Source organism: Camelus ferus, chromosome 25 (genome assembly GCF_009834535.1).
Source record: "Camelus ferus isolate YT-003-E chromosome 25, BCGSAC_Cfer_1.0, whole genome shotgun sequence".
Taxonomy (NCBI): domain Eukaryota; kingdom Metazoa; phylum Chordata; class Mammalia; order Artiodactyla; family Camelidae; genus Camelus; species Camelus ferus.
In genome coordinates this window covers 20,931,209-20,956,831 of record NC_045720.1, presented here as the reverse complement: position 1 = coordinate 20,956,831, position 25,623 = coordinate 20,931,209, and the positions used below count along the sequence as shown (strand labels likewise).

Here is a 25,623-nt window from a genome sequence, read left to right as displayed (position 1 = left end):
CAAGTCCTTTCTATCTTAATATATGCCAGAACTGTTCTCAGAGTTCCACAATCCAAAACTTAACAAACTTCATGAAATATGAGGTTAGATGAAAAAAAGCAGTATTTCAAAATTAATCAGTACGTTATATGTCATATGGTCTTAAATATATATGTAATGCACAACAAATATTATATTTAATCGTTTGACAATTTAACAATTCCATCTACATTTTAAAAAGTATATGTAAGTATATATGAATAGATTCATATCTCAAAAAATACATGTACAAAAAAGACTTCCAACTTTGAAGAAAATGTCGGAAAGATTAGAGCAATTCTCATTTTCTTAATTCTCCGCCAAGATTTCTTGAGAGAAAGTAAGCACTCAATAAGAATTTATTGAATGAATAAAATAATTGAGTGCTTGAACCAACAAACAAACTATATATGACACTTATTCTCACTAAAAACACAACAAATATCAAAGAAGTGAAATGAAATTCTATGTAAATCTTTTAAGTAAAGAGTACTAAGTTTGACTTACTGGTAGCACATTATAATGCATAATACTTCTAAATCTAAATCACATCTTGTGAAAGAATAGTTAATAACATCTACAGTAGAGTTACCTAAATGATACTGTTGTTTATTTCTGTGAGCATTCTGAAATGCAACCAAAAAAATTACCTATATGTTCCTTGAAGTAGTCTATAGGATCTACAACATAAGAATAATTTTTGGAATAAAATATGAGTTGTAAAGTTGGCTCTACAGCTAGTTTTTTAAAGATATTATTAATAAACAAGCAAATTTGAACCTAAATGAAATATATATAAAAAACAAACTGCTTAAAACTCCTGGAAATGAATATATAGATTTGTACTTATCAATATATATATTTGCATATTTATGTACATGTATGTATATTCTTATGTGTGTAAATGCATAGGAAAATGTCTCCATGGAAGCAGACTGAAAACCAAAAGCCAAAAGCTGTGCTGTATTTACATCAGTGCCCAAAGCAAACTATTAGGCCATCTTATGTCATTTATGTAGTACTAGAAGTTATTAATAGTGAATGTAGTTTCTTTAATAATGCCTAATGCAAGTCATGTTTCAAATCTTGTAAGAAACACTTACTTTACATAGTAATGCTTAGCTCTTCCATAACTTATGTGAGATAGTTACATTTTTCACCCTTGTTTCCAGGTCCAGAAACTGAAATTTAGAATATTAAATAATTTTCCCCTAATCATATTAAATGGTAGAACTGGACATTGAATACAGACATGCTTTAGACCATGGCTGTTCAATATGGTATCCAGGAGCCACTTGTCTTTATTCAGCACTTGACATGTGACTAGTATGAAAGAGGAAATACATTTTTAACTTTGTTTAATTTGAATCACATCAATTTAAATTTAAAAACCAGGAACTGTAAAAAGTATATATATTTTTATTAAACACAACTTTATTGCATTGGTAGGACCATACTTTTAACATTGATTGCTTTTTGTTTTCTTATTGGAGTTTGCAAATCAAGTACCTGAGTTGTTTCTAGTGCTTCACATAAATGCATCATCAATCTAGTAAACGTCAATGGATGAGCAGTTGGTATGATGTTTTTAAGTACCAGTTTAATACTTTAATGTGTATATTTAAATAGTGTATGAAGACAGCATGAATTATAGTTATACCTATGTAAATTATAAATGGTAATTAAATTGAGATACTTACTAATTATAATAGAATGAAATCAGTTTTCTAGCTTAAAATAAGTGTAAGCAAATTTTAAAATTTAAGACAAAGGACTACTACTTATGCAAAATCAAGTAGAAATGTAAAAGCTAGTACTGCAAACAGAATAGGTGGGGGAAAAAAAGAGGATTGGAGAGAGAGAAAGAGAGTGTATGTGTAAGACTGTTAGAAGGCATGTAGCAAATTTCTCAGTGACTGGTGATGGCAAATTATGGTCACAGCAAAATTTAAAAAGAAAAAGACTTTAAAAATATAGTAAAATTGATTGCATTAAGAGACACTGTATTGTACACTTTAAATTTGCTAAAAGAGTAGATCCTAACTGTTCTCACATCAAAAAAAATAAAGATAACTATGTGAGGTGATGAATATGTTAATTAGCTTGATTCTGGTAAACATTTCACAATGTATAGGCATATTAGAACATCATAATGTATACCTTAAATCTAGACAATTGGTTTTTTGTCAGTTGCACCTCAACAAGCTGGAAAAAAATATGAATGATAAAGTGGATTGTATAAGAGACATGTTTTAGCAAATACACAGTGATTTTGGGTAAAGTTTCCTCTCAATATTCCAAAAGTAATCTGTGAATGTAGTTGGCTGAAATCAGAATTAAATAGCAAAAAAATAATTTTTTCAATAATTTTTAACAAGATCTAAGTCTGTAACTTTGGCCAGCTATGATCCTTGTACAGGGTATTGACCAAGTAAACCAAATGTTACATTCTATTTTTAGTTCTCAACAACTTAACTAAATATCACCTTCGCTTAAATGGGGAACACATCATTCATCATTAGCTTTTAGAGGAAATTATTAGATCCTAAGTGTATTCTAGTTCTATATCTGTAAAATGTTCAAGATTCTCTGGAAATATTTCCAAAGTTGTCAGAAAGTAATGGTGGGGAGGGGAGGTGACGGTTACTTGTCTACTTAAAGAAGGATTGAGTATAACTTTTCTTTGGTGGGCCTGAGAACCTGCTAGATCTTTTGAGGATGGGGTAAGTTGGGGAAGATGTGAGCATGGATTGGATGGAATGGGAAGTGAGTGGGTCCTCTGGGAGTATGAGGCAGTGAGAGCCCAGTTCAGGCAGAACCAGCAATCTGGGAAGAGAGTAGAAGGGAGATAATAGCAAATGGTTATCTAGCATTGGCAGTGTCCAAATGAGAGAAAGCAGTTAGCCATCTTTCTGGGCTCTTCTTCTGAAATAGCCATTTCCCATAATGCATAATGGTTGTTGTAAGCAATGATTTGCCTTAAATTGTAAAGGTTATACTTGAAAAGAGCTGGGAGTCTTTAGTAACACATTCTATATTCTACCTTATATCAAGGCTCACTAAATATACTTTTTTTGTTTGTTTTTTGTTTTGAGTTTTTTTAAATTGAAGTATAGTTAATTTACAATGTGTGTTAGTTTCAGGTATACAGCAAAGTAATTCAGTTATACACACATACATATACATATATATTCTTTTCAGAGTCTCTTCCATTATAGGTTATTACAAGATATTGAATATGCTATAGAGTAGGTCATTGTTGTTTATCTATTTTATATATAGTAGTGTGTATCTTTTAATCCCAAATTCCTAATTTATCCCCCACTTTTCCCTTTGGAAACTTTAAGTTTGTTTTCTGTCTATGAGTCTATTTCTGTTTTGTAAATAAGTTTGTTTGTATCAGTTTTTCAGCTTTCACACGTAAATAATATCATGATATTTGCCTTTCTCTCTGTGACTTATTTCACTTAGTATAATAATCTCTACATCCGTGTTGCTGCAAATGGCACTATTTCATTCTTTTTATAACTGAGTAATATTCCATTATATAAATAAATATATATATACCATATATTTAATATATACATACACACACACACACTGCATTTTCTTTATCCATTCATCTGTTGATGGGCATTTAGGTTGCTTCACTATCTTGGCTATTGTAAATAGTGCTGCTTTGAACATTGAGGTGCATGTATCTTTTTGAATTAGAGTTTTCATATTTTCCATATATATTCCCAGGAGTGAGATTGCTAGATCATATGGTAAGTCTATTTTTAGTTTTTTAAGGAACTTCTATACTGTTTTCTGTAGTGGCTGCACCAATTTACATTCCTACTAACAGTGGAGGAGGATAGATATACTTTGAATTGGGAAAAATGAGGGAAGGATACATCCTACTTATATGGAAAGAGAATTCAGACTTAAGATTCTGAAATCAAAGAAGTGTACCTTCAAAATGGAATAGTCTGTCATGAGCTAGCTTAGACATACCCACCACTCCCTTTATGGGAAATTAAATTTGAAGTCCAAGCTAAAGGTACAAAGGAGATGTCTATGCAAAGGTTAAGTAGAGAGTTTTGTGACAAGTTTTATATATTTGCCTCAGATTTGCCTAAAATTTTCTTTTAAGGATCGCTTCTTTGTTGGCATTGTTTTTAATAACTTTGATTTTATTTTTACAATATATATAATCTTCTTCAAGAAGTGTTTTGGGGACTGTAGGATAATGAAGATGGTGGCGGGATGGGTGGAAATAGGTAAAAATTTATAGAGGCAGTCTCATGTCAGTCCTAAAGTACCAGCTCTGGATTCAGACAGACCAGCCTTTATATCCCACTTCAGCAACTTACAGCACATGTTCTTGAGCTTGTTCCTTAGCCTCTGTAATTCTATATTTGCTTAAATATAAAAATGGTAGTATAATAATTTTTTATCTAATAATTTCTACATAAATTAGGGCATCTGAAGGAATATACTTGCCCATATTGATTTATTTTGATTATGACCACATAGTGGAATACTGTATGCATTTTGTGCTTGAAGTGATATATCAAAAAACATTGGGACACACGTGGCTACGTTATAAACATTTGTTACCTACATATCAAAGCACTGATAAGTGACTTCAGTCTCTATAAAATTTCCTTGTATAATCAGCGATATGATGCTTGATGGACTCACAGAAACTAAAACACATATAATAAAATAAGGGTTTTAAATGTTATTTAATTTAAAATGATCTACTTTTTACAAGTAGTGAGTGAGTAATTTTAATTAAAAATGAGCATTTGTAGAATTTCTAAATTTCCTGTATTTTGTTTTAGATGGCAACCTTAACTAAAGATTATATAACAGTAACTGAAAAGCTCCATCTGCTGGCTTTCGCTTTCACTGCAAACTCCTTGTGATTATGTCCTTTTCTAATTTGATTCCCCACTCCCAAAAGTTACTGTACATATAATTGTTTCTCTAGTCACTAAAAATTTTACACTATGCTACAGTTGTGTGTTTCCAATTTAGTTTCTATGTTAATAAAGTGACTAACAGAAAAAGTCTTGTACCATGATATAGACCTATATTTTGAACCCATGGCCCTTTTGTAACTAGGCAATAAAGCAGTGATATTAATTATGTCAATGGAAGAAGACCTTATAATGTATAAATATACCTAAATATTTTAACAAAGATATTTTCTTATAATGTTTACTAAATATTTTTTATTATATTTGAATAATATGTTGTTGCTATGGTAGAAATAAAAATAATTTGCTGTATACACTTACTTTGATTGAAATCCTATGTTTTCAATAACTTGTCATAAAAATTAGATAAGACAATCTACTTCTGTCATGTGGCCTTAAAAATTATTCAAAATTAATGTAGTCTTAGCACAATGGTCATTTAAAATTTATATATGTGAAATTGTAATTTTAAGCAACTGAGCATTTATTACATTTAGAGGAAATGTATCCATTTATAAGCTCTGAAGGACAATTTATAATATAAACCACATGGCAGAAAACAGTATCACTAGTTTGTTAGCAATAGGAAATATAGTCCTAACACAAGCTAATCATAATGCTTCATTGACCAATTTAAGTTATGCTCAGTGTTATTTCTAATTTGACATACACATGTATATTAAGGATTAGACTGATTTTAAAGGGAAATTGAATTAGATTTTAACACATATATTTGTAAGTTCTGGCCACAATCCATATAAATATTCAGAAAAGTCTGTATCTCTCTAAAGCATCCAGAAAAAACAGTATTTATAGCTAAATATTGAAAAGGATGTATTTGACAATAAACTAGAATTGAACATAGAAGTCCAGCTGGTCAAATATTTTTACTAAAAAACATTTGTTGAACAAAAACCATGGACTAGTAATTCTGCTACTTTGGGGACATACAAAGATAAAGAAAACACAACTCAATTCAACATCCTTATAGGCCAGAGGGGAAAATATGATTTGATAGTTGTAGCAATAGAAGTAGTTACTGAATTATATGGGCAACAGGGAAGAGGCAAAGAGGAAAATTGAAAATATTTCCTTTTTGGTAACCTCCCTGATCAAAAGTAAATATATTATACTTGATCTTCAAATGATACTTTCTAGTGTACATTTTAGTAATAAATATTAACTGTGTAAAAGTTGAGAACATTTCCCCTGCAGTTAGAAAATCACCATCTCTGGTGCTGTGTGGGTAAAGAAACTATGACAGTGTGAAATAATATCATGTAATATTTTAATGAGAAATTTTGGCTCACGGCAAATTAGGCACAGCAGCTATCTCTCTTCACTCAATATTTTTACCCTTCTTCCATTTTCTAAGTGTTGTGGGAGGCACTTCTGTACTTTTGAGATTTTGTTCCATGTGGCATTTGTATGTTCCATTAGTGTACCCTACCAGCCTCCTCTCAGTGCCCAACTCTCTGCTTCCAAAAAGAGGAATGTCTTAACCTGATTGATGTATTTAGAAAGAGGAAGTAGACATGACAGAAACTCATTTCTCCCCATCTTCCTTTTGGGAGTTAGTCATTCTATGCCTGTCTGCCACAAACTGAAAATGCACTTTTGCCTCTGCAAGCAAGGAAACCTGAAGTTCTGATGGTGTTAACTTTGAATTCTAACACTAAGGAGATAGAGATGGTGAATCCTTTTTTTTTCTTGAAAATACTCCTCAAGCCAACTGGAATATTGACTTATTTCCACCAGCTTTCTTATAGATAATTTGTCTTCTGTTAAGTTTCTTAAAGCCCATTATGATTTCTAATAATTCATAAACTATTATTTTTAAGGTGTTAGTTATTTTACAACATACAGTTTGTTTTGCATATTGAAACCACATATTTAAAAGAATTAGTAATTTGTATTAAGTATTAAATGCATATTTAAATTCATAATTAATTTGTGTATGTAAATGCAAAAATTAGTTTTAAAGTATTGGAAAACATATGTGAGATGTTTCTTCATTATGATTTGAGCATGGGTGGACCATCTTCATTCAGGAAACTCAGCCAGTTTCAGAATGCCTTTGATTTAAAGCTTTTAGTACTAGTCACTACTTTTGTGATCATGCAAAAGGTCTTTCTAATTATGATTTCCCAACTGTGAATTGTGACTATTTAATACCACCTCATATGATCACTATGAAGATTAAATGCGGATTTAGTAAAGATCAAGTGAGAAAATAGAAGCAAAAATTTAGCCTTGAAACTAATGTATTTGAATGTGAAATATCAGAATATATTGTGTACATTAGTCAAAGAAAAGATACAACCTATGTTTATTTTATTTATTTATTTTTTTACCTCTTTGGCTTTGTTTTGTTGTTTTGTCATTTGACAAAACCTTTGTAGAGGTTGTTATTTTTCCTAAGTATTAAGTTTTTATCTTATATTGTTATTAGGTATAAACCTCTGTTTTCTTTTCTTAAATCATGACCTTGGCTTTCACTAAAAACTTGTAGTTTTGTTAAAAGGGAAAATTTCATGTGTACAAAGTAGGTTTTAAAAGTACTATAAATTTACCTATTATAATAGGAAATATAGGCTATTATTGTAATGGGTAATATACCTGTTACCTTCCTAGTTATAGATTTATCTTTTTCTTTATTCAGAAAATCTAAGTGACATAATAGAAAATTTCACGATGCAAAAATTTAAACTTTTTTATGGCAGTATATGACACAAATGAAAGGAAAGAATGGAAAATATTTATAACATGTTTCAAATGCAGGAATCCCTGATATAAAATGAAATCTTATAAATCAAAAGGAAATAAAAACAGCACAAGAGCATAAGTCTTTAAATTTTATAAAATATACATTAAAAATAAACATTTCAAATGAAGGATGATCTCATTAATTACTAATAAAATACAAAATAAAATGAGATTAATTTTAATATCGGGTAGGAAACATAAGAATATATAGTCTACACATAGTGCCACTGAAGTTATGACAATACATACTATCAAATGGAGTGTTGAGATGTAATCAGTATATTTGAGGGTGAGATAGTAATGAAAATTATCAGAAGTTTTTATTTGTGCAATTCCACATCTAGGCATCTCTCCGAGGATAGAACTATCATGGTTACAGCACTTAATTGTATGCAGCTATATTTTCCAGCATTATTTATAATATCAGTAATTTTAAAACTACTTATATGACCATGAAGAGAAAGATAGTTAAGCAAATTATAATGTAATCATGTAGTATAAAGCAATATATTTTAAAATATGTCTGATCTGGAAATTGCTAAAGGAAAAAAGTTGTTTGTAGGAACCTTTGCAAAGCATAATCTTATATTTATAGAAAAATTATATTAATGAAAATGCTAAAAAGGGAAATATTTTATAATACAGATGTATTTATCCATATGCAAGAGGAAATGTGAAATTAGAAAACGCTAGTTCTAATTGTCTCCAGGTGATGGCTGGATATTAAGGTGAAGTTTGTGATGAAAGTGAAAAGAAAGAAACTGTCACTTCTTACTTTCTATCTTCTAAAATTAAAATAATAATAATGGGTAATATTTACTTTGTGCAGTGTATATGTGTTTGAAATTTTTTTAAAGATGAAAACTTGTTTTATGGATGAATACAAAAAAAAAGCAATAAAAAAGCAACAGAGTAGTTAAAAATAGAACTTTATAAAACCAACAGCCAGAGTTACATGCCATTTTTGGTAATGGGGAGAAATAAAATCCCCTACAGTCTCTAATCAGGATATCCTAGGCAATCTTCTACCCTGTCCAATTACCACTAAAGAATGATCGTTAACTGTAACAACAACAAAGACTGGAGGTGGTGATTCCTGAAACATAAATAAATGACCTTAGAAAATGATTTTTAACCTGAGCCACAGATATTTTCTAGTTCATCTCAGCCTTACAAATGGAAGAAAGGGAGAATTTCTTCTCATTTAAAGGAATCCACTGACATAATTTCTAGTGTGTTTGGCTAGAAAATAGAATTTTTAATTAGGGTGATGTCTCTAGCACCTTACCTCACGTTCATTTTTCTTTATATTGCAACAGTATGAAAAGATATGACTTTAAGTGGATCATTTTTCATGATGGTTTATGTATGACTTGAAGGATGACTCATTTACCAGGATTCTATAGGACACAGATACTGCATTGCCTTAAAAAAAATTCCATAATTTGAGGAATCCCAGCTTCCGGAGGCTCCACTGGCCAAGACACCTGCAGCACCTTGGGGCAGGTATGCCACAACTGCACCTGCGGTGATTTCAGTGTACGTAGGGGTGCCAAAATTAAATATACAAAAAGTGCAGCTGCAGTGGTGAAGATCCATTTCATTATGCTCTTTGATTCTAACTTCCCAATAGAAGGAGCCCACATGAATGGAATCAGAAATGTTTTGCAGCTCTAATGCACAACTCATCCACACAGAAGTGTCATTTTTGATTCATGAGACAGTAATTCTGTTCAGCTGATATTCATGTGGGGAAACTAATTAACCTTTTATCTTATTCCAGTAGTACAGTATAGGAATAAATGTACTTGAAATATTCACACATAAACTCTTCTCGCCACTGAAGTAGCCCTCTGCAGTGAAAATTTTTAAGAGTGTAACAGAAAGACTTTATTACTATTACTACCACTACTACTGTTATTATTATTGTTATTACTATTATTGCCCCAGCAGCTCATGCTCCCACAAAATCAAATCTATAGAGTAGTCAGGGATCCTTTTCCAATCACAACGGACTATTCTGTCAAGATTATCCAATTAAAGTTGGAATTTATGAGTATAAATGTCTTCTGAATTCTGATTGACTTTTAATATGAAAATTATAGCATCAGTATCAACTAATATCTATCATTTTCAGGTATAATAATAATTGTATTGATAATTCAGTATGTGCCAGTTCTGTGCTCGAATTCCTATATACTTGATCTTATATATTGCTTATAACAGTCTTCTGTTTTAGATACTATTACATTCTTCCTCTTACCATGGAGCAGGTAATATATCAAGAATTCGATCCCAGAGATGTCTAGGTTTTGAGTCTGATTGCTTTACGAGTAACTCACATTGAGTCTTACAATGCTAATCAGCGATTGTGACTCAGTATGGTCTGGGTCACAATTCCTGCTTTAAAGTAAAAATTATACAAGATTAGTTTTGGATGCAATAACACATCAAAGTTCTCTGTTATCGCTAATTGATTGTTTATGTGTGTCTTTGAAGATTTTGGATACAAGTCCTTTAGCAGATATGTATTTTACAGATATTTTCTCCCAATCCATTGTTTGTCTTTCTACTCCTTTAACTGTGTCTTTCACAAAGCCTATTGGTTTCTGGCAGCTTCTGTAAAAATTACCAAAAATTGATGACTTAAAATATCAGAAGTTCATTCTCTCCCAGTTCTGGAGTGGAAGTTCATTAATTTTACTGGAATACACTAATCAACAAGGCTGTATTCCCTCTGGAAGCTCTCAGGGAAAAAGTTCTTCTAGCTTCCACCTTCTGGAGGGTGCTGTCATTCCTTTGTGACTTGACCACTTCAATCTCTGCCTCCACCTTCACTTCACTTTCTTCTCTTGTGTCTAATGCTCTCTGCCTCTTACTTGTAATGATTGGATTTAGGGACCATCCATCTAGAAAATGCAGGATAATCTCCCCATGTCAAGATCCTTAACTTAATCAGATCTACAATGACCCCTTTTTTATAAGGTAACATTTACAGGGTCTAAAGATTGGGACCTGAAATCTTTGGATGGACAGTATTCAACCTATTACACAGGGCAGAAAATTCTAATTTAATAATGTCCAACCTATCAATAATTTTCTTTCATGGATTGTGCTTTTGGGATTGTATCAAAAAGCTCATCCACAAACCCAGGCTTACACGTCTATGAAACTATTACCACAATATCAATCACCTTCAACAATTTCTTCTCACCCTCTTTTTTTATTATTGTGTGTGTGTGTGTGTGTGTTAAGAACACTTAACATAAGATCTACCATCTAAGCAAAATTTTAAGTATACAAATACAATATTGCTAACCATAGGCTCATGCTGTACAGTGGATCTCTAGGGTTTGTTCATCTTGTGCAATGACACTTTGCACCCTTTAGCTAATACCTCCCTGTTTTTCCCTCCTCCCCAGCCCTTGGCAACCACTGTTCTACTCTCTGCTTCTGTGAGTCTGACTACATTAGGTTCCTCAAACAAGTGAGATCATACAGTAGTTATCTTTCTATGTTTTGCTTATTTCACTAAACAGTGTCCTCCAGGTTTATCCATATTGTTGCGAATGGCAGGATTTCCTTCCTTTAAGGCTCCTTCTCTTTTCTTTTTTTTTTTTTTAAAGTTGCCCCCTAGGTGATCTAGCCATGCTGATTCCCTCGGTGTTTTGGATGAGGTGCCACAGAAGTAGGCCTTTCACATAGTGGCCAAAAAGCTGGGAAAGAGGAATGCTTACTTCACTCTTTCTTCAACTTGCAAGCCAAGCTGAGGGGTTCTTTCTTAGTGTTGTGCTATGCTGCCTTAGGGAAGGGTTGATGAAGAGAAAGTGAAATTGTTATTCTTTCATTTTTCAATGTATCTTTTCTCATTTCTGTGCTCCACTGGTGCACTTGAAGCTTTCTTCTAGAATCTAAGCTCTCCTAAAATTATTTTCATATGTAAATAGTTCTTAAATTGGTGTTTGTCTGGGGAGGGGGGACAAAGGCTAGAGCCTCCTATTCCACTATCTTACTAAAATGATCCATTGAGTTAATTTTGTGAAAGGTGTAAGTCTGTGTCCAGGTTCCTTTCTTCTTTTTTGCCATGTGGACATTCAATAGTTCAGCACCATTTACTACAACATCTATATGTGTCCTTAGAACTATTCTGTACAATTTGACTTGCTTATTCTTATTACAGTTGGTCTTTAAGAAGAACTCTTACAAAAGAAAAAGACAAATGAACATAAACATAAAACAGAAACAGACTCATAGACATAGAATATAAACTTGAGGTTGCCAGGGGTGAGAGGGGTGGGAAGGGACAGATTGGGAGTTCAAAATTTGTAGATACTGACAGGTATATATAGAACAGATAAACAAGACTATACTGTATAGCACAGGGAAATATATGCAAGATCTTGTGGTAGCTCATGGTGAAAAAGAATGTGACAATGAATATATGTATGTTCATGTGTAACTGAAAAATTGTGCCCTACATTGGAAATTGACACACCATTGTAAACTGACTATAACTCAATAAAATAAAATTAAAAAAAAAAAAAAAGAAGAGCTCTTACAGATCTTGGATAAAGCATGGGGACATGAATAGAAATGTAAGTAACATCAATCTTTGTAAAGTTGAATATAGTCTTATTATGATACTTCCTTCTTTTGTATTTATATCCTCCAAGTTGTTATTTGCAAAAGGAATACTTCAGAAAAAAACAAATATTTCTGAATATGGAACTGTAATTCTGGCCTGACAAACACATTTCACCAAAACATGTCCTTCAAGTCCAACAAGTTCTAGCCTTCTGACAGGAATTCTGTGGATGAAATTTTCATGATGAATACGTAAAGAAAGGAAATGGAATATTTGAATCTAAATGAATCTTTCAACAATATCAGTTATATTTGAAGCTTTCTTGCTATAATAATTTAAAAGTTTTCCTTACTGTTGTAAGTTCTTTAAAACACATACAAGATCTTTTAAAATTTGCTGTCTCTGGGAAATTTGGGAAAGAAAAAAATATAATGCAAAGCTTTGTTGGTGGTGGTTGTCCCTCTTTTGTGCTAAAACTGTATTCTGAAAAACAATGCATTAGCCTAGAAATATGCCATTATATGTTATGTGGGAAAAACTTCTGAGGTCAAGTAGTGTTGAGAAACTTTAAAAAGAGCAAACAAATTTCCTTACCAAAGATTTTTAAAAATGTTTAATTGGTTATTCTATGCATGTTAAAGTGAGAATTTGTAATAAACCAGATTTCTCAAACTGACAGTCCTTGGAACCCTTTTCCGTAGAACACTCATCAATATCTCTCATGAGACCAGTGTTCTGTAGAATACATTTATGTGAAATATTGAGCTATAGCAATGCTTAAGGCAAAGACCTGAGGAGCCTTCCTTAAGGGAAGGAAGAAAGGGTTCATGGCTTTTCATAGTAGTGATCATGAATGTAAGCAGAAGGAAATTTTAGATAACTTGTTTTAACATGGAAGAAAAGAGTCAAGAAGAGCCACAGGAGTCAAAAACCAAAACCAAACTGCTATTAAGGATTCAAGTGTCAAGACTCTAGATCATTTAGCCTTTGAGAAAGTTACTTTAAATATAATTCACGGAGTAGGTATATCTAAAATAATAATTCAGGTATAAAATCAAAAATCATTCCAAATTAAAAACACATAATCCTTTAGAGATAGAACATTATATTGTTTCACTTTTACCCAGTCTCATGTAACTCCAATGAGAATGTTTACAAGAAACTTATAGAACTAAAACTAGTGTGTTGAAATTCAGCATCACAAAAACTGTCCTCTGTTATATATTGAAATTAAAAGAAAACTTTCATGTATATTTTTTCATTCAATATTCATAAACCATAGTGCTTGGTAGATTTGTTTTCAGTCGGGTCATTTTATGTAAGAAATAATGTTTACTGCCAGTAAACAAAAGTTACACTTGAACATTGGTGTTCTATGTGCAACCATGTGCCTTCTTCACTGCCGCATACTTGCCCCGCTCTCTGTAGGTGAAGTTTATAAGGAGGGTGTTTTTCTTGTATGGCTATTAGTTTCAAAGTGTCAGAATCATAATTCCATCACTTCACATAATCTGTAATTTTAATACATTCCACTTTTATTTTTGTTATATTAAATGACTTTTTTAAGTTGATTGAAAAAACAATGATTCAACACCATATTATAAATATTTTCCTTAGAACTTATACAATGTCTAGTTTAAGTGTATATTTTTTAATATTAAGCCAAGAATACTTTTACTCATGCTGTACAATTGGTATATTCACCATACCAACTATTCCTAGGATTGCATCCATAATTTCTTTCAAAAAGAAGGAAAGAGTACTCTAGAACTTGATACCAAAACATGTCAGTATCTTAGGTAATGGTTCCCTGCCTGTTATTGATAAACCGGTTGTCCTAGCTTTTATTAGTTTGTATTGTTTGCTTCTATATGTGTAAGTGATAGAATTTCCTTGTGTAGCTTTTGGCTCACTTTTCAGACCTCACCAAACAGTTCTCTGACAAATTATTTTCAGAGCTATTCCTTATAGGACAGATTAAATCTGAAGGTGAGACACTACTTGCTAACATATGAAAATATAAAATATAAACATTGCTAAATTTTTTTCCTGTAAAGTACCTCAAGCCACCTCCCTTAAATTTCCATGTATCTAAAGAAAAATAACCTAAAATATTACAGGAAAAGCAAAACTGAATACCTCACTAAGAACTATGGATGATTAAAATACTGTTTTATAAAACTGTTTTTTTAGTTTATAATGTACAATAGTGGTAATAAGCAGTAGTCCCCTAACCCTCACTTCCCTTAATAATTTAAAATACAAGTTCTTTTTCCTTTTTCACTCAGATCAAATTTGAAAACTATCAATAATTTCTATGCATATTTAAATGTAATTTTTGTCTCCAAAATGATTTCTTGAGAAAACTAAAAATTTGAGTGTCTAATATATGTGTTTACACCTATGAAAAAAATTGCTGATTTACAAGCTTTACAATATATAAATAAAACTAGAAGATTTTATGAACCCTCCTAAATATTATCTACTGTATCTTAATGTCTGCTGTATCTTGGGATGATGTGTTAGCCATGAAAAAATTATGCTTACACAATGAAACGAAGAAGAACCAAAGTTATGTAAATCACTAGTGTTAAAGCAACGAGGTTCTCTTTTCTCCACAGTATTTAAATATACAACAAAAACTTATTTATTCAAATTAGGTTATTCCCTTGAAGCTAAGGTTTCAGAGATAGCTTTCCAAATATGTTGAGATCAACACTTTTTAAGGCTAAAGCTAAAATATTCAAGATTGTTGTGTGATTGACTCCTTTAAATCAGATTAATAATTCACTTCCAGAGAAGAATTAGTCTTGTTAGTGTTTCATTAAATTGAACAAAAGCTTTCTAATCAGTTAATAATAATTATTATAAAATGAATCATGTGTACTATTGTATCTCCAACACATACCCCATTTAGAAACCTCAGCACATGATTTGTGTTTCTTGGTTATTTTATCTCAATCAACATCAATTCTGGTATATTATATTGTTTTTGAGAATTGTTAAGTTTTCTATGAAATTTCTGAGCCAACTATGAAGATCATAAAATGAATCCCTATTATAATTTTGCCGCATTTACTTTATCTTCTAATATTTTGATTATTTACATTATAGATTTCTTTATTTATATTCTATCTAAGCCCAGTTATTGATTTACAAAGTCTTGCACATAAATTTACTTATTATAACTGAAAATACAATTATGAATCCTCCAAGATTTTGAACCTCTCTTAGTGAAATTAAAATAAAACCTGAACACTTTACCATGGTTTAAAAAGACATTCCATAATCTACTTCTGACTTATCTTTGTAACTTCATTTTATACTATACAGTCCCTTGTTCTCTATATTCCTTGCACCTGGCCTCCTTTATATTTCTTTAATGAACCAAAATCTTCCCATGCAGAACCTTTGCCCTTGTTATTTCCTATGTCTGGAATACTCTATATTCCTGACCATTGCATGACTGTCTTTTCATAATTCAGTTCTCAACCCAAACCATGTCTCCATAGAATAGTCTTCCCTGGCCACCATATCTAATGTGGTAACTATATGAGCTCTATCATAGGTCCCTTTTATTTTTTTCATGGTAGCTACAATCTAATTTATTTTATATCCATTCACATATTTATTACCAATTTCCATCAGTGAAATGGAAACACTATGGGGCTTAGTCCCTGTTGCTACCTGCTGACTTGATACTGCCTAGCAATGTTGGGTGGGGCATAAATATTGAAATAAAGAATGAAATTTTTAATTATACCTCCTGTTTGTCCTCTTTGGGAAACCAGACAAATGGAAATTTTCTTAAATAATTTTTTCTAGATAGCATAACTTGGCCAACTGCCAGACTACCAAAGTTCTAACCCCCTTTGACTAATAGCAACTTTGCCTTTGCTTTCTCCAGTTGTAACATTAGAACATTCTCATCTGGTTGATGGGTCTCTGAGGTCAATCTCACGGGAAATGTCTCAGGTCCCAAAGCAGATTTCTGTTTATAAGAACAGAATGGATATGCTAGATCTCATAAACTTGGATTATTGGACACAGTATCAGCCTTTAACCCCAAAAGCTTCACACTTAGCAATGTTAAGTGGTTATTACAATGTGTATGTCTGTATATCTGCATGTCTTCTATATATTAGCAATTCCTTTGCAGTAAGCTTCCCAGTGGAATGTTGATAGATAGGTTCTTTAATATAAAAATCTTGATATGTTATCTTTTTTATGTATCATATTTATCTACCTAAATGCTAAATTTTAAAACAAAGTTGAAATTTTGAACATTTCAGTCTCTTATCTGCAGTTACAAGACTGAGGAGGAATAACCTTGGCAAAGAAGCTTATGACCTCACCACATACTGTCAATACTCATAGCCTTTGAAACTGTATTATGAACACCTAACTGCATGTCCTAATAATTGACTGACATTTAACTTGGTGTTCTAAAGTTTTCTGTCAGTGTACCTCTTATCTAAATAATACCTATTCCTACTTTGTTTCTCGTTTAATCTTTATTTATCTGAAGTGTTTTTCAATGAGGGTAACATTTAATGGGGAAATGGACAATGAGATTGCTGGGGTTAACTGAGCATTTTAGGGAATCACCTATGGAGAATCACCAAGGAGTGGTGGGTGGTTTGGCAATCTAAAAAATTAATCTTCTGGGAAAAGACACATTCAATAAAGTTTAGTTTAATAGAAAATGTTCCACAAGAATTATTCATAAATAAAACTTAATATGCTCAATGGTGGCAAATGAGGCAAACAAAGAAGAATATTAATCATTTGCATTCTTGGGGCTAGTATTAGTGTCTTTATTATAGTTAATCTCTATTCATTCTTTACCATGTTTTACATGAGAATGATTCAGGTGGAGAATAATTTCACCCTTATTTTAATCAATGCATAGCAGTCTCAGAGAATCTGTGTGCTAGTAATAATGGGGATAAGACTAAGGTTTTAAAAAGAGTGAAATTAAATTTTGGGGTTCAAATTCTCTGATGAATTCTTGCTAGCCACATTTATCTTGAATCTGTTTTCATCATCATCAGAAAGAGAGAGGTTTCTCTCTGATAAACATACCACTTGATTGTTGACAAGAGGGAAAAGACATCCTTGGTCACGAGAAAAGTGTTTTCAAATGGAGAATAGTAAATAAATTAGAGAGGCCAGTATTTGAACATGACTGTAGCATAAATTTTTGACTCACCTTCCAGTCTTTTCTTCAAAAGCTAGGGTATAAAGTTTCTTATCAAGTTGTACATAGGTGTTTGACTTTATTCTGTAGGTATCTGTAGAATCAATGAATTGCTACTAAAGCTTAAAAATTCATATTGTGAAAGATCATTGTAGATCACTTATTGAATGCATGTAGAATTTTCTCAAGAATGTGAATTTCTTTTCATATAAAAGGAAATTCAAACTCCAATTATGGCATTCAAAGCCATCTGCAAACACATTTGTCCTGCCTTTCAAGGTGTATTCCCCATTCTCTCTCTAGGCTATCATCCCTCTCCTAAGCATATTATATATATTGATTTTTCGGTGATTTTACTATGCTTCTCTGACAAGAAGTCTCTTCTGTAACTTCCATCCTTATTGAACCGTCTCATTCTATGAACTCAACCTGCAATGTTTACTAACCTTTTCCCATTAGATCTACTTGAATTCTCCCATTAAAATTATCATTTTCCTTTATATAAAAATATGTATACATACACACATATTTTATAGCTTTAAGAAGTTTGGCTTTATCTACAAGTCAGTTAATATAAAGTTATTCTAAGGTTAATAATTATTTTAATTATTATCTTTATTTCTGGGATGTGTATCAAAATAATTTATGGAAGAAGAAAAGCAATTACAAGTATAATAAAACAGCTTGGCTCTTTGACATTGGTGTTGGCAGTGATTATTTTTTGGGTTGGACACGAAAAGCAAAGGCAACAAAAGTAAAGACAAACAAGTGAGACTACATGAAACTAAAAAGCTGCATAGCAAAGGAAACTATCAATAAAATGAAAAGGCAGTCTACAGAATGGGAAAATATCTGTAAATTATATATCTGATAAAGAATTTATATCCAAAATATGTAAGTAACTCATACAACTCAATACAAATAGAACAATCTGATTAAAATACGGGCAGAGGATCTGAATAGGTATTTTTCCATAGAAGACATACAAATGGTCAATAGGTACATGAAAATGTCTTCAACATCACTAATCATTTGGGAAATGCAAATCAAAACCACAATGAGATATCACCTCACACCTGTCAGAATGGCTATTATCAAAAAACAGCAAATAAAAAATTTGGCAAGGATGTGAAAAAAAGGAACCCTTGTACACCCTTGGTGGGAATGTAAACTGATACAGCCACTACAGAAAATAGCATGGAAAGTCCTTAAAAATTTAAGAGTATACATTGTAAATCAATTATACGTCAATAAAAAAGATTTTTTAAAAACTTAAGAATAGAATTACCATATGATCTAGCAATTCCACACCTGGATAACATCCAAAGGAAAGGAAACCACTATCTTGAAGAGGTACCTGCACCAAGAGGTGGAAACAACTTGTGTCTATCAGCATATGAATGGATAAGAAAATGTGATACACAAACAGAAACATACACAATGGAATGCTATTCAGCCAAAAATGAGGAAATTCTGCCATTTATGATAACATGGATGGCCCTTGAGGGCATTATGCTAAGTGAAATAAGTCAGTTACAGAAAGACAAATGCTGTATGATCTCACTTACATGTGGACTCTATAAAAACCAAACTTACAGAAACAGAACAGATTGTTGATTGCCTAAGGCAAGGGGTTGGGGGAGGGCATATAAATGATGCTGGTCAAAAAGTATAAACTTCCAGTTATAAGTTCTGGGGATGTAATGTACACCAGGGTGACTATAATTAACAACACAGTATTTTATATTTGAAAGTTGCTAGGAGAGTAGTTCTTAGAAGTTCTCTTCACAAGAAAAAAGTTTTGAAACCATGTGAGTTATATACATTTCACAGTATATACATGTATAAATCATCATGTTTTACACTGAATACAGTGTTATATGTCGGTTATATCTCAATAAAGCTGGAAAAAAAACCAGTTTGGCCATGAGCTTATAATTGTCCAACCTGGGTTCTGGGTACATACAGGTTAATTACATTATGCTCTCTACTTTTATATGTATTTGAAATTATCCCTAAATTTTGTAAAGAGTAATCTTTACAAAATTCATATTTTTTCACAACAATTTAGATAATTTTAAGTAAATTACCGTTTTTCTGTTTAGTTGCTTATGTATTTATCTTCTCAAACATATTTCTCAACTGTATTTTTTAAGAACATAGTATTCTATTAATTTTCATACTATTTCTTAAAACATTTTCCAAGTTTATGATGAAATTTGAATAAATTACAAGGAATGCTGACCTGTATCAATGTTTTATACCTTTAATTTTTGTTACAAGTGATTGTAAATTACAAACTATAAGTATTAAACATATATACACACACACACATACACACACACATATTTCAGCAGTATCTGGTACTTAGAAGCAGAATTGTTAGATTCTCTTGTTTGTTTTCTCAAATTTATAATTCATGCAAAGAAAGCTTATCATTATTATTACTGCTTGCTTTCACATTGCTTTGGACAGTTGCCCTGAGACTCAGTTACAGAGTTCATAAGCTCTTTGTGAGTCAAGGATATAAGAAGGTTATCACAACAGAGAATAGTAGGATGTAGGCAAAGAATCACAGATGAATTACATAAGAATTATGAAGTAAAGCTATAAGCAGGGAAGAATGGTGTCAGCTACTCAATTTGGAAAGGAAAGTAAACATACTCAAAAGATTCCAAAGAGATCAACAGAAACATTAAAGGATTGTGAAATAGGCTTTATGAGAAATGGCTAAGTTATTTGTGGTTATTAGCCAATGAAGTAAAAAGAAAAGAAGGAATTTAACACTTTTCATAGAAAAGTACTTATATGGGAGTATTCCAATGAGAACAAAATTACAGCTAGTAGAATTTAAGAATAATGGAAAGGATTTTAGACGCATATGAGTATTAGGCAAAAGCTAGTGATAGTCTACAGATCCCTACTAGTTAAATAAAGTTAAGGTGAGTTCAAGGTGACTGAATTCATTGATTGCTTGTTCACTCAGGATTTGTGACTCTGCAAGGCCAAGAATAATTTTTTTTCCTGGTATTGTAGTTGTAATCTTGGGAAGAGAATTTATTTTCTGTGTAAGAGAATAGGCTTGTTCCTCAGGGTATCTTGTAATTTTAATTGTATGAAGTACCTAAAATGATACTATTTTGAATATGTTCACATTAGCACACAAATCATACTTAACATCCTTTGTTCTCTTAACAGCCTTAGTAGTTACTATGGTAACTTGGTAAACTTTTACTTGGTTGGCCCCATGTAGTTTAGGTGTTTGAGGCTACAAGGGATGAATACAAAGGTTAATCTGTTAATATCTTGGGCCTCAGTTTTCTAATACATAACATGGGTGGCTGGATTGGATGATCTTGATTTATCCTTCCGCTAAATTTTTAATTTTTCTTGAGTGTTTTAAACCCTGATTTTAATGCAGATAAAGCAGGCATGTAGCGAGTAGGGGGAGTTCTCCTCTTTTATCCCCAGAAATATAGAGCCTCTTAAATTTTGGCACACAATTGTAAGACGTCTGGCTGCTTTATTTTACACTGTCTTAAAAGCATGGGAAAAGTATACTTATGCCCAGTTTTTAAAAAGCAGAAAATGTAGAGGCATATTTTACTGTAAATTTTTTCTGATGATATAATTTTTTAACTGTTTAAAATTAGCATTTTCACTTGATCTTCATCAGGACTAGTCCCAACAGCCACTCTGAAGCAGAATCAAATCCTCTAATCTTTCAATAACAGTGAAGGAAAAGATTTTGGCTGGAATTAGACACACACAGATGGTATTTCTATATTCTGTGCCTTCAGACATTAACACCTGCTACAAATCTGTACTCAAAACTATTCAGGAAAAAAATATTTGTCTGTGTTGGTGTAGTTCAAAGAATGTTTTTCCCTATTGATTTTATTATAAAATAAAATAACTTGTGATGCTATCTTTGATTTTATGCATCCACAAAATCTTTTATTTGATACTTTTAGTTGACAGCTTCTTTAAATATGAAGACTATACATACCTTCTATGTATTGAAAACTACATACCAGTATTTTTCAACTTCATAAATGGATTTAAAGTTGCTTAAATATGTGTGTGTATGTGAGTGCACACAGCCCAGTGCCTTCAGCTTTGTATGTATATTGAGAAATACAAATGTTTGTTATTAACTTTACACTTACTTTGAAATAGCATCAATCTTTTTTTTTTAATCTTCCCTTAAAATTAATAACATGGTTAAACTTAAAAGGAATTTAGAATTCATCATTTTTAATTGATTAATTAATAAGATGAAGTCCAGAGTGTGCATCATTGATGTAAGGTACTTTGTGAAATTACTAAAAGAACGACAACCATGATCACCTGATTCACATACCAGTGGATGTACACTGTGACACATTATTCCTAGTAACATATACTACCCCTTTTGGGAGAGTTGTCCACTTCACTTTCATTAAATGCATAAGAAGGAACAACTATATGTTATCTCATTTCTGTGAATCCACAGTGGAGTCAACAATTTAACATTTAACTGAATAATTCTCTAAAATTCATATGTGATTAGATATTTTTCTATTAGGACTATCCCCTAAAATAGTTCTCTCTCTCTGTATGTCTATATCAATATCAGTATCTACCCATATTTACATTTATATAAAAAGTGCTTCTGTAAACAGTATTTATGTAACACAAAAGAGTAATATATACATATACACACACACACAGATTCAAACATAGTATATTTGCATACTAATACATGTATTTGAAAAAAAATATACTGTCTGATAAATAGACTGTGAAAGGCACTGGGCAAAGAATATGCAGAAATGTAAGCAAGATTTGAAATAACATTTTATAATCCATACAAAGGATATATTGCCATGTATTTCTCACCTGTTTAAAATATTATTTTGATGAGTGAAACAGTTTGAATTTTTATTCAGACAGCAATACTTCGACTCTCAGTCTCCCTAATGTTTTTCCTGGAGATAGTATTGGTGCTAAGAGATACTGAGAAGTAAAGAAGTTTGAGTTTGCATCCTTCAACCCCCTACTCTTTGCTTTCTCTGGATTTTCATTTGCCTATTACCTTTTAAAATCCAAGTGTTTTTATTTTATTATCTTTAGACTTTTTCTAGGTAACTAGAAAAATGCTAGTTATTTCTAATCTCTGATAAGCAAATTAGCATTAAATGTTTTCAGATTAATTTAGATCTCTTTCAAAGTTTCATATTTTAAAAGAAAAAAAAAAAATGAAATCCAGTGCAGTAATTCAAAAGAGTGGTCCTTTTGTCCATACTAACATTCAATAAATGTGAATAAATGGATTAAGGGTGAGAATTTCAGGCAAATAGGAACTAGTAAACATGTATTTTTGGGACTGGACACTTTCACACTCTTTTTCAAATTTAAAACCTATATTAGCCATTAATGTTTCAAGCCCAGCTGTTGGAGGAATTGAGGGTATTTGAAAGTATCCTTAGCAAAGCCCATCAAGAGTTGGTGATTTTATCATTTATCTCTCTTTCCAATCCAACTACTTCTTCATGCAGACTCCCATCTGTACTTTGTTGTTAAGGAGTGGGAAATGTTCAATAAAAGAAACGCTGTAATACAAAAAGGATTTAGCATGAAGGTAGGATTGATGCTGCTTATATCCTTATCTCTGCCTGGACAGTATTACAAATGCTTTCACAGTTGGAGAACAGTGTCCTGCAATGTTGAAATGTTATTTAAATCAACCTTTTTTTTTTTTTTTCGGAAAGTTGTGACTATCCATTTTAACGTATATAAGAAAAGAATGAGGCTTTATGTTACATATAGAAGTTTATCAAAATCTTTGTATGGCTTTGCCTCACTTATAAAATCAGTCTCAGTATAATGGCGTAAAAAGGTGTCACGCTAAGAGTGGAACAGCACTGAATAATGGTTACAGATAACAGGTATTTTCCCTAAGGACATCCTAATATGTCTCATAAATCATTGCTAATATAACTCACAAAATAAAAAATTGTAAACCAGAAGGGACACTTAATAACACATAATGGTGTCCATTATGTTGTTTTCAGTCAGTCAACAAATATATTATAACTCCTGTGTGCCAGTAGTTGCCAAGAATATGTTTGCAAGATGGGAAATTCATTTTAAGCTTAGGCTGTAATCTGGAAGTCATTTTTCACCCCATTGAAGGGAACAGGCGGAGTTCAAAGGCAGCCAATAGAAAACTCTCCAAGATACATTAAAAGCCAAAGATCATCTCATACATATACACCCACAAATGTCCAAGAAAATTTAAAAAAAAAAACTGTCAATCAATACTTCACAAAAAGTATGAAAAGAAATGAACTTTCTTAGCTATTGTCAAGAGAGAGCATTTTACAAAAAAGACTTCTGGGAAAGACATAGAATATTTGGCAATTAGTATTGATGAGACTTAATTTTAAAAATCTGCCAGTATAAAGGAAGAGGGCTTTATATAAGAATATAAAATGATAGAAATGACTTACAGAAGAATTAAAAGAATGCATAAATGAAATAAGAACAAGTTACATTAATCATAACTAGGATAAGGGTCTCCATGAATTCTTCAGGTGAAAGAAACTTGACATTAGAATTCATGTATAATTATTTTATTTATTTTTTACTCCAAAATGTAGGAATAAGGAAAAAGGTGGTTGTGTGTCCTTTTAATGTCGTACTGGAGCATTCTCTAAGAGACACACCCAAGGATTATTTAATTATCTATGTGAAAGTAATTTTTATTGATTCAACTAACAAGGAGTGAAAAACAGACTTTATGAAGTTATCTTTTAAATTGTTAATTTTGTCAGGTAGAGAAACAGTTATTTTCTGCCTATTAGAAAAGGTGACCTCAGAGGGGATAGTTTTATTGCCCTGTAATACGTAACCAGTTCCGTACCTAAACTTGCAGTTTTATTTCACACTTTTCCTTTAAAATCCATAAATTCACAGCATTTTAAATCCTTTTGAATCAGCCTCATTATTAGGGCTGGTTTCCTCATTCATGAGTTAAATAAAATGCTGACGTGTATATTCTATTCTTGAATGAGAGTGTGGTGTTTAACTTCTTAAAAATTATGCACTTATTGTGTAGCACGTTATATACAGTGGGTGTTATTTAAGGTATGGTGTCCAGTCATGTTTATTCAATCATTTGATTGTCTTTATATAGTCCAAACTTCAAATATGATTGTAGTAAACCTCATTGCCTTAGTTATAGTCCTAATAGCCTTTGAAGCCTTACTCTCTTTACTATTATGAGAAGCTATATAAGTAACACCTCATAAGTTTTGTTGAGTAAGATGTAAATCTTACACTTATTTTAACTGATTTGTGTAGTATTTTAAGTATTATAGCCTCACATTAAAATAAAAATGAGTAAGATTTTATAATTAATGTATTGTACAGAGACAAGGATTTTAACTTATTTAAAACTACTTTTAAAATCAAATGTAGTTCTAAAATACTTTTTTAAAAAAACCTATTTGCACTATCTTTTTAAGTTCAGTTGAACTCAAACTCATCATTTGAATAAGAAGTTTCAATGCCTCTCATAATTACGGACATCTATAAATGTGTATGTTTGAACATAGGTGAAATTTAATGATTTTTTAAAGGCAGAATACATATGCCAAAAAATAGATTCTTGGAGAAATATGAAAATTCTTCCAAATAGCCTTTGAAACGTAAAACTTATTTTATTTGATATGAAAATGTCTGGTATGTAAATAAATTTTTTTTTTTAATTTTAAGGATTAAATAAATATCTTTAATATTTCAATATATTTTTCTTATGGTAAGGTGATGTTTAAAAGTAAATATATGTTTTAAATGATTTCTTAGTAATTAATATTTTGATTAAAGTGATAATAACAAATTCATGTATTTTGTTCCAAATTTTTAAAATTTGTTTATAAATAAGGGTACTATACAATGTACTTAATGGTACATGGTACATTCTGTCCACCTATGATACTATATTTGATTATGCTATTTAAATGAAATTATTATGTAAGAAATCAAATTTTGAAACAAACTTTGATATCACTTTTTTAAAATTCTCGTTAAAGTCTACCTTC

The 25,623-nt window shown here is 31.4% G+C and overlaps 1 protein-coding gene and 1 long non-coding RNA gene across 2 annotated transcripts in view; one reads left to right on the top strand and one right to left on the bottom strand.

Moving 5' to 3' along the window:
• Positions 1–25,623, bottom strand: part of CSMD3 (CUB and Sushi multiple domains 3) — a 1,015,135-nt gene that overhangs the window by 913,218 nt on the left and 76,294 nt on the right.
• On the top strand, positions 1,033–14,097 carry LOC116659885. Its single transcript, XR_004315258.1, has 3 exons — positions 1,033–2,660; positions 3,301–3,306; positions 14,087–14,097. It is a non-coding gene; the product is annotated as an uncharacterized LOC116659885 (long non-coding RNA).